This window comes from Lycium barbarum, chromosome 1, assembly GCF_019175385.1.
Source record: "Lycium barbarum isolate Lr01 chromosome 1, ASM1917538v2, whole genome shotgun sequence".
Classification (NCBI taxonomy): domain Eukaryota; kingdom Viridiplantae; phylum Streptophyta; class Magnoliopsida; order Solanales; family Solanaceae; genus Lycium; species Lycium barbarum.
In genome coordinates this window covers 144962351-144972713 of record NC_083337.1, presented here as the reverse complement: position 1 = coordinate 144972713, position 10363 = coordinate 144962351, and the positions used below count along the sequence as shown (strand labels likewise).

General features: G+C 43.2%; 1 non-coding gene across 1 annotated transcript; it reads right to left on the bottom strand.

Moving 5' to 3' along the window:
* Window positions 1-2546: 2546 nt before the first annotated feature.
* On the bottom strand, window positions 2547-2652 carry LOC132619147 (small nucleolar RNA R71). Its single transcript, XR_009574536.1, has one exon. It is a non-coding gene; the product is annotated as a small nucleolar RNA R71 (small nucleolar RNA).
* Window positions 2653-10363: the final 7711 nt, after the last annotated feature.

Below are 10363 nucleotides of genomic sequence, written 5' to 3'. Positions count from 1 at the left end.
TATCAAAAGAATAAATAAACAAAATAGTTGTAAAACGTATTGGTAAAAAATAAGTATAAGGGATTGTGGATAAAAAATGAATGAAAATGTGTAATGCCTCTAAAGAATAAAAGATTTGTAAATGGACGACTTAATATTTGCCTAGCATCAAAATGTGGATTTAATTTAATTAAAATATGTATTAGTGTACACGAAACAATATAAAATGTGAGTTGTATTAAGAGTGTATAAAGAATATAAAATAAAGGATGGACTAGTATTTTTGCTTAAACGTCAAAAGTATGAATTTATTTAACAAAGTATTTATACCAAGTCAATTTAATCTATTTATGAAAGTATTGACGGTCTAAGTCTTGCCTAAAGCAAACGACATGCTTTAAATTAAGCATGCAAGATGACAAGTAAATAAATATCTCCGCCGGACATTCAAAAAAATAATATTTCCACTATAGTACGAGTTTATGTTATGTACAAGTTTAAAGAACGCGGAAAGTAAATACAAACCGTGATTCGGTCGCCTTCAGAGAGTCGTCTTCGGGATGTGTCTCCAGGTACCTATATAAACACTTAGTAAAAGTGTTAGTAAGAGGATAAATAACTATCGAATGAATTAAAGAAATAATGAATAAGCTTAAAATAAAAACCCGTCTTTTGTACATGGGAGGCCTTGGAAATCGACGAAAATTTATTCATCGGCCAGTCAAATGTAGTAATTGGTCTATATCAGTCAAAAGTACCAACAACAACAACAACAATAATAATAATAACAGGAGCAGAATAGTCCAAGGCAGCAAGAGCAATAGCAAAATGAAGCAGCAAACGCAGTAGCAAAATGGAGCAGCAGACCAACGTAAAGGTGCAAAAAGAATCAGTCCAACACAGCGTGCAAAACATATCTCGACATGCTCGTATGAAAATTTACAAGAAAACACAGAACATCGGGGAGCCATGGGAGAAGACAACACAGTCACCGAAAAATTCAACTCCGGCCAGATCTGAAACGGGACAAAAGGATTGCCTGAAAACGCAAAAAATAGCCCAACAGTAGCACAACAAACAAACAGAATTATACGTATACAAAAAATGTATAAAACATGAAACAAACGGGAGTCGTCGGAGAAGGTGGCGGAGCTCGGAATGGGGAAGGGGTTGTTTGGTTCGTGGTGTGAGGAAGAAGAAGTGGACTGGTGGTTGCTCGCGGTGGAGCTGTTTTGTTTGTTGGCTGCTCCGGTTCACCGGAGAATGAAGCTCCTCACCGGATCAGTGACGAGGACCAAAAAAAGGGGGAGGCGATGGTGTGGTGCTTTGCGGTGGAGTGGGTGAGAGAGAGGGGGAGACGAAGTGGTGCAGTGGGGTCGTGCAGTGGTGGTGTGCGGGCTGTTTCGCGGTAGGTTTCCGTCGGAGCTCCGACGTTGGGAGTTCGCCGGGGTTGGCTTAGAGGAAGCTGGCAGTGGAGAGAGGTGTGGCGGAGGGAGTAGAGGGTTGTGCGGTCGGCGTTCACCGGAGCTCGGTGCTCCGGCGTGGAGGGGCTGGCGGCGATTTGTGGGGTGAGGGTGAAGGGAAGAGAAAGTGTTTTGGGTTTAAAGGAAACAAAAATCTGAAATGTGACGTGTTGTGTGTGAAAAAGATGTGTTCATCAAAAAATTAATCCCCTCTATTCCTTTATAATACAAACTAACCCCTTTTATTGTCCAAAAAATATAAAGCCACACCCCTTTGTCCCCTCAATGCTCATTTTAATCTTTGAGTTATTGTCCAATGGAGATTTCACCCTTTTAACCAATGTATAAAAATTTATTAATCAATGGATCAAGAACTCAACCCATCACCTCAAATGTCAACTTTTAAAAAGGTGACGAGACCTTGACTTGATCGAATTTTTGCTCTGCGTTTAAAAATTAATTGCTCCGGTTTTCTCTGCACTGACAGACTGTACTAAAAATATAGTTAATTAATACATGTATAAATAATAATGTAAGTGTAAAATATAAATATTAATGTGTAAGATATGAAAATGTATTGCTATAAAATTAAGAAACAATTGTTAATTGCACAAAAATGGTAGTATTACGCTGTACATGTGCAAAATAATGATTCTTGAAAAATGACAATAAATTGATAAAATTCCTAAAATGAGGATAATCATCAATAAATTGTCGAAAAAATGTGTAAAAAATGTATTTCACGCTCTTTAACGAATCAGGTCCCCCAAAACGTTAATTTTAAGCACGTCAAGCCAAAATTAGGTGTCAACACTACTTTCAAAATTGATAGTTCTATCTATCAGCTGCTGAAACTTGAAGGTTATTTCCGAAATTCTTCGGAGGATTGTCCACTCCGACATTTGAAGAACTTCTTGCATGTGTGTGCTCAACAATCCCAAGGCTCTGTTTCTGCTGATGCACTTCGGTTACGGGTCTTTAAATATTCCTTGGCTGGCCAAGCAAGGGAATAGTATGAAAATCTCCCCAACAATTCTATTCATACCTGGAGCGAGTTCGCTAATACATTTTTGAAGAAGTGGTTCCTACCAGGCAAAAAGGCTGAGCTTCGGGATAAGATCTTTGAGTTCAAACAACTTCCGGGGGAACAATTATATTCGGCATGGGAGCGTTTCAAGTACTATCTAGCTCAATCTCCAACTCATGGGTTTTCGGATGCTATTCTCACCGAGAAGTTCTACAAGGGGTTAGATACAATGAATCAAATTGCTGTCAACACTGCAGTTGGAGGATGCTTCATGGACAAATCATTTGTTAGTATCACCAGGTTGCTCGATAAGCTCACCACCCACAATCAAGCTTGGCACTCAAGTGATAGTGATCCTGTCATATGGTAGTCCCTCTGTTGCTGCGGTGGCCAAAGAGAATCATGAGCGAGACCATGCTTTTGCTCAATTGCAAACCACTGTGGACTTGCTGTCAAAGAGGCTTGCGGAGAAAGAAGCTAAAAGTGTGAATGTTATCGAAGAGATGCCATCTCATGCTCCCGGAATGTACCAAGTCTTGAAGGAAACTTATCTAGAGGGGCAGCCACAACGTGAGGATGCTAATTATATCGATCACTCTCAAAGGGGTTATCAAAAGCAATGGAGACCCCAACAATAAAGCGATCAATATGGTGGTTCGGACAGGAGGGATTACAACAAAAACAATTATGGTAATTGGAATTCCAATGCCTATGTTCCACCAAATGGCCGTACTTCTAACTCTCAAAATTAGCGAGAGGGTCCTTCCAATGATCAAGGGACCTCTCGAATGGAATCTATGCTTGAAAAGATATTGGACAACCAGCATAAGAGTGACAAAAAGATGGAATATTTGACCGAAGTGGTAGGCTCTCACACCGCTTCGATTTATAAACTTGAGTCACAAATGCGAGATCTTTCTCGTGAGCAATATCCACCACAAAGAGGGGGCCTTCCTAGCGACACAATTCCGAACCCAAGGGGTAGTGGAGGTGATCACATTGCCTCATGCAAAACTATTTCTACTAGAAGTGGAAAGATCCTTAATGCGGTGAATCAGAGAGTGGTTGATCCTATCATTGTCGAGCCGATTGTTGATGAGGTTATTGAGGAAGAAGTTGAAGCAGAAATAGAGGCACCAATTAAAGTTCCTATTATTGTTGAGAAAGAGAAGGAACCACACCCTATTGTTCTCAAGGGTGACGAGGAGCTAAGTGTTGAAAAAGCTACCGGTGGTGGCACCCAAAAGAGCAAGGTCACGGGGGCAATTAAACCCTTGACTCAAACATATAAATCTCCTCCCCCATTCCCACAAATATTGATGAAAAGAACGGAGGATGCCAAGTGCCAACGCTTTTACGACTAATTGAAAGGGTTCTTAATGAATATTCCATTTCTTGATGCATTCCAAGAAATGCCGGGATTTGCTAAATACTTGAAAGATTTGTTGACGAAGAAAAAACCAATCAAGCATGATACGGTGGGAGTCATCCACTATGTGAGTGCTATTATTTCGTGATCAAAGGTTGAGAAGAAGGGAGATCCTGGGGCTTTCACTATCCCTTGCACCATCGGTCATCATGATTTTGCTCGTGCTTTATGTGACAATGGGGCTAGTATTAATTTGATACCACTAGCCATCTATAAGCAAGCCGGTTTGGGAACACCTAGACCAACGAGCATGCGTCTCCAAAAGGCCGATAGAACCATCAAAAGACCGGTAGGGGTTGTTAATGACATCCTTGTTAAAGTGGGGGAATTATTTTTACCGGCGGATTTTGTCATCCTTGATTGTGCGGTTGACAAAGAAGTCCCAATTATCTTGGGAAGGCCATTTCTTGCCACCGGGAGAGCTCTAATGGACTCAGAAAAGAATGAAATAAAATTCCGGGTCAATGATGAAGATGTCACTTTCCAAGCTAGCAAGGGGTTAAAATTTTCTAGTGCTTATGAGAGCATTTTGGTCATTGATTCTTTTGGTGTGTTAGACGAAGCGGTGGATTATAAGTTAGAGGAGGAGCACTTTGATGAAACACTTTCGGCTATTTTGGTGAACTTCGAGGCGGATGACATGAAGGGGTATATTGAAACAGTTAATTCTCTCATTGGCTGGGGTTCGTACTCTTATGAGCCAAATAAATTATCTCTTGATCTTGATAAAAGAACCACTCCTCCGGCTAAGCCTTCAATTATTGAGCCTCCAAAACTTGAGCTCAAGCTACTTCCCTCTCATTTGAAGTATGCTTTTCTTGGTCGAGATAATACTTTACCGGTTATTCTCTCATCTTTGTTAAATGAGGAACAAACTCAAAATGTGCTTGAAGTGTTGCGGGCTTATCGAAGATCTATTGGGTGGACTATTGCGGATATTAGGACTTCGGTATTTGTGAACATAGAATCGAACTTGAAGAGGATAGTTCATCAAGTGTAGAGCATCAAAGAAGGCTAAACCCTCCTATGCAAGAAGTGGTCAAGAAAGAGATAATCAAATGGTTGGATGCGGGTGTTGTATACCCAATTGCAAATAGTTCATGGGTTAGTCCGGTGCAATGTGTGCCAAAGAAGGGGGGCATCACTGTTGTCCCTAACTCCAAGAATGAGTTGATTCCTACAAGGACAGTTACTGGATGGAGAGTGTGTATTGACTATCGAAAGCTCAACACCGCGACTTGTAAAGACCACTTCCCTATGCCTTTTATTGATCAAATGCTTGATCGGCTAGCCGGAAGAGCTTATTATTGCTTTTTGGATGGCTACTCGGGGTATAACCAAATTAACATTGCATTAGAGGACTAAGAGAAAACCATTTTCACTTGTCCTTATGGCACTTTTGCTTTCAGCCGCATGCCTTTTGGCTTGTGCAATGCCCCAGCTACTTTCCAACGGTGTATGATGTCTATTTTCTCGGATATGGTGGAAGATTTCTTGGAAGTATTCATGGATGAATTTTCTATTATTGGTTACTCTTTTGATGAATGTCTTGCCAATCTCGGTAAGGTATTTAAACGGTGTGAAGAAACCAACCTTGTACTTAATTGGGAGAAATGCCATTTCATGGTGAAGGAAGGGATTGTCCTTGGCCATAGACTTCCGAAAAAGGGTATTGAGGTAGACCGAGCAAAAGTTGATGCTATAGCCAAGCTCCCTCCACCAATCTCTGTCAAAGGGGTTCGTAGCTTATTGAGACATGCCGGCTTCTATCGACGGTTCATCAAAGATTTCTCCAAGATCGCCAACCCGATGTGTAAGCTTCTTGAAAAAGAAGCTAAGTTTGCATTTGATGAGAAGTGCCTTAAGGCATTTAATGAGTTGAAGGAAATGCTCACCTCTACTCCAATTATTGTATCTCCGGATTGGTCAATGCCATTTAAGCTCATGTGTGATGCAAGCGGATTTGCTATTGGTGCGGTGCTTGGGCAAAGGCACAACAAAATCATGCACCCAATTTATTATGCTAGCAAGACCCTAAATTGAGCTCAAATGAATTATACCGTCACCGAGCAATAGCTTCTAGCCATTGTCTATGCGTTTGAGAAGTTTCGGGCCTATCTACTTGGATCCAAAGTGGTTGTTCATACGGATCATGCGGCCCTGAGATATATGATGACAATGAAAGATGCAAAGCCACGGTTGATTCGTTGGGTATTGTTGTTGCAAGAGTTTGACTTTGAGGTCAAAGATCGAAAAGGTTGTGAAAACCAAGTTGCAGATCATTTATCTAGACTTGAGGAAGCTGGGAGACCGAGTGGAAATCTTGAGTTAAATGATGTTTTCCCCGATGAGAGGCTCTTGGCTGTATCTTGTGAGGTCGCCCCTTGGTAAGCAGATATCGCCAATTTCTTGGTGACGGGTCTTATCCCCGACGACATCAAGGCTTATCAAAAGAAGAAATTTTTTAGAGATAGTCGTCAATACTATTGGGATGAGCCCTATTTATTCCGCACTTGTGCCGACAACATCATTCGGCGATGTGTGGCCGAATCCGACGCCATGGAAATCTTGAAAGCTTGCCATGACTCTCCCGTCGGGGGTCATCACAGTGGGAACCGCACAGCAGCTAAAGTGATTGAGTGTGGCTATTATTGGCCCACCTTTTATCATGATGCAAATTTGATGGTGAAATCTTGTGACCAATGTCAACGCCAAGGGTCAATTGGGAGGAAGCACGAAATGCCAATGAATTTTGTCATGGAGGTTGAGCTATTTGATGTATGGGGCATCGACTTTATGGGCCCATTTGTGAGTTCTAGTGGTATGCGATACATCCTTGTTGCGGTTGACTATGTGTCCAAGTGGGTTGAAGCGGTAGCATTGCCCAATAATGATGGCAAGAGTGTCACCAAATTTCTTAAAAGAAACATATTCACAAGGTTTGGCACTCCAAGGGCAATCATTAGTGACGGTGGCACTCACTTTTGCAACAAGCAATTCGCTAATATATTGGAGAAATATAGAGTGCAGCACAGGGTGGCAACTCCTTACCATCCCCAAACTAGTGGGCAAGTCGAAGTCTCCAATCGGGAGATAAAGAGCATCTTAGCCAAGACGGCTAATGCAAACAGAACTGATTGGTCATCTAAGCTTGATGATGCTCTTTGGGCTTATAGAACAGCGTTGAAGACAGCCGTTGGTACTTCTCCTTATCGGTTGTTGTTCGGTAAAGCTTGTCATCTACCTGTTGAACTTGAACACAAAGCTTTGTGGGTATTAAAAAAATTGAACATGAATTGGGACGAAGCAACCAAGCTGCGGTTGTTTCAACTGAATGAAATGGATGCGTTTTGGTATCATGCCTATGACAGTGCAAGTTTGTATAAAGAAAGGATGAAGCACTATCATGATGTCAAACTTATGAAGAGAGATTTTCAACCGGGTGCTTTGGTGTTGCTGTTCAATTCAAGGTTGAAGCTCTTTCCGGGAAAGTTGAAATCCAAGTGGTCCGGCCCTTTTACTTTGGTGAGTGTGTCACCAAATGAGTCAATGGAGTTAAAGTCTGATGATGGGACGCGTACTTTCAGGGTGAATGGCCATCGGGTAAATCACTACCATTGGATGGTTGATGGAGACAAGATTGTTGATGCTCACCGGTTGAAACATGGCACCGGACCTTAGCACAAAAAGTGGTATTATGTCGTGCTGTGACGTTAAATTGTGCGCTTCTTGGGAGGCAACCCATGGTTAATTTCGCAATATGTTTTTTTTCATTCCGTTGATTTTTGTTGTTGTGTTGTTTTAATGTTTGTTGATGTGTTGAGGAACCTAAGTGTTGAACCCAAAAATTGCCAGGAAAGCAGTTATACGACCATTCGACGGAATGTCGAGCTGATCGACGAGCCGTTTCCTGTACCGTCGAGTGGATCACCTGAAAGATTGGTCACTGGAAATAATGGAAATTCGACGACAGGTTTGACGCTCCGTCGAACTGATCGACAGTCAGTTCGATGTGTGTTCTTCTCTCTTTTTCATATATATATATATATATAAACAAAACAAAAAAAAGGGGTGTTCACTCGACGGAGCGTCGAACTAATCGACAATCCGTCCTTTTAATACGACGGTTCAAGATCAGTGGGTTTATAACCCACGTTGTTTTCACTGATTCTCTCTCTCTCTCTCTCTCTCTCTCTCTCTCTCTCTCTCTCTCTCCACCTTCCCCCCTGCAAGTGTATGGAATCTGTTAGTTAAAGCCTGCGAAAGCATTCAACGCTCAGTTCGACGGCCCGTCGATTCAATCGACGGACTGTCCTACTCAACGCGAATGAGCCCTCTCGGAAGTCTTAACCAAAACAACATCGACGGTGGACTTGACGTCCCGTCGAATCGATCGACGGGGCTTCTTTCCCACCGTATTTCAGTCGAAATTCGACGACCACTTCGATGCTCCGTCGATCTTTCGACGACTCTTGTAGCAAATCGACGGACCGCTGGCAGCTTTAACATTATCGCATGTCTTGCACTTTTGTCTGATTCTGTTATATTTCTATGGTTGTCTTAACAATGAAGAGTGTTCTTTTCTCAGGTATGCCTCCAAAGAATCCAGTCAACCGGGGTGGTGGTCCCAGAAAAGGCCGAGGTCGGGGTCAAACAACTCTTACTCTTAGGGATGAACCCTCCGACTCTGAACGTCAAGCGGTGGTCCCAATGACTAGATTAAGGGCACAGACCACCACTCCCCAAGTAGAACCACCAACCTTACTCTCCTTTCAGTCTGCAGAGGGGACTTCATCCTCTACATCCGCTAATTCTAGCAATGCAGCAACAAAGCAACCAGCCGCTCCTGAGCGAAATTCAGATGAGGAACAAGAGCGGTTGCGGCTGCAAAAAATGGAGATAGCTGCAATCCGCTTCCCTTATGAAGGGTGCCGAAAGTACTATATAAAAGGGGCCACTACAGTCAGCGGGGGTAATCCGAGGAGAAATATTCAAGAAAAAGAACAAATCAGTATGAACGGCTTAGAGAGCTACCCTCGGATTACTGATCTCATCCAGCACTATCATCTTGAGGCATTCACACAGCCTCCAGGGGATTATTGCCCGACCATGGTTTGGGAATTCTATGTTACCTACAGAGTGATGCTTGAGCAGCGGCATAAGAACAAGAGAGCTTTGAAAGCCGCCCCTCCATTAGACACAGTGTATGTTCGGGGTGTCCATGTTGACATCTCAGCCCGCACAATCAACAGGTTTTATTTTGGTAATGACTTCGTGGCACCGACCACAGTTGAATATGATGATAAGTTTGAAAGAAGGGCTGAGTAATCTGTAAGGGAATGGTTTACGACGGTGATGGCTAGAGGGTCGGCAGACCAGGCCCCATGGGTGAGACACTTGGCTGCCAAAATCCATAAGGCGGATATCAGCTTGGAAGCTAAATTTTGGTGGAATTTCGTCATATATCGGGTTCTACCCACAGGAGCAGATAACATAGTCATGCCGGACAGAGCAGTAGTTGTGGCTGCCATGCTATCCAGGTACCCAATGAACTTGGGCGATCTGATCAGTATAGCCATTCGGGCACACGTACCACAGGAGACGACAGCTTTGATATTCCCGTGTTTTATCACGCAGTTGTGTAGCTTGGCCCAGGTGAGGCACATTGATACATTTGTAGCTACTCTCCCCGCAACAAAGGTGTGTGACATCACACGGATTAGGGATGAGATCCTCCGTACATCCCAGGCCACCAGTACTTCATTGCTAGATCTCATGGGTGAGCAGGCAGAGCATGTTATGGATTCAGTACCACAGGGCACAGTTGATATAGGCACGGAAGGACTGTCCACGACAGAGGCCTCCATACTATCTGTAGTTGATGCTACCCCTTCTTCAGAAGCACCACCTCGGCCTGTTGTCCTATCTGCATCTCCTATTCCTCCGTCAGCTGCAACATTAGCTTCCGAGGATCTCTTTGTCCTCAAAAGAGCCAACTTTAGAGAGTTTGCAATCAAGGCAGAGCGTGCTGATCAGCAGGTGACCCGGATATTACAGCAGTTGGGTAGGCTTGTCCGGAAAGAGATTGTACCGGAGTTGAAGCCTCTTCAGGAGGCTATGAAGAGGCATCATGCTAGCGTAAATGCTCGACTTGACAGTTTAGAGATGCGGATACTCACTATTGAGAAGAAGAGTGAGTCTGGTACTTCGGGAGATTTGAAGACCGAGCTTGACCGGCTTCGAGCTGAGATTGTGGCCCTTTGGACAAGAGAGAAGGTTATTGTGGATGACTTGACACCACCTGCACCGGTCGCCAGCATTTTCGATTTGATCAGAGTAGTTGACTTGGTGACTGAGGATGAGCCTAGGGAAAGTCGCAAGAGACAGATGCCTGTCACATTGGCTGATGATGAGGATGAAGAAGAGGATAATGAGAATGAAGACCCCGAGCTTCAGGAGGGTATT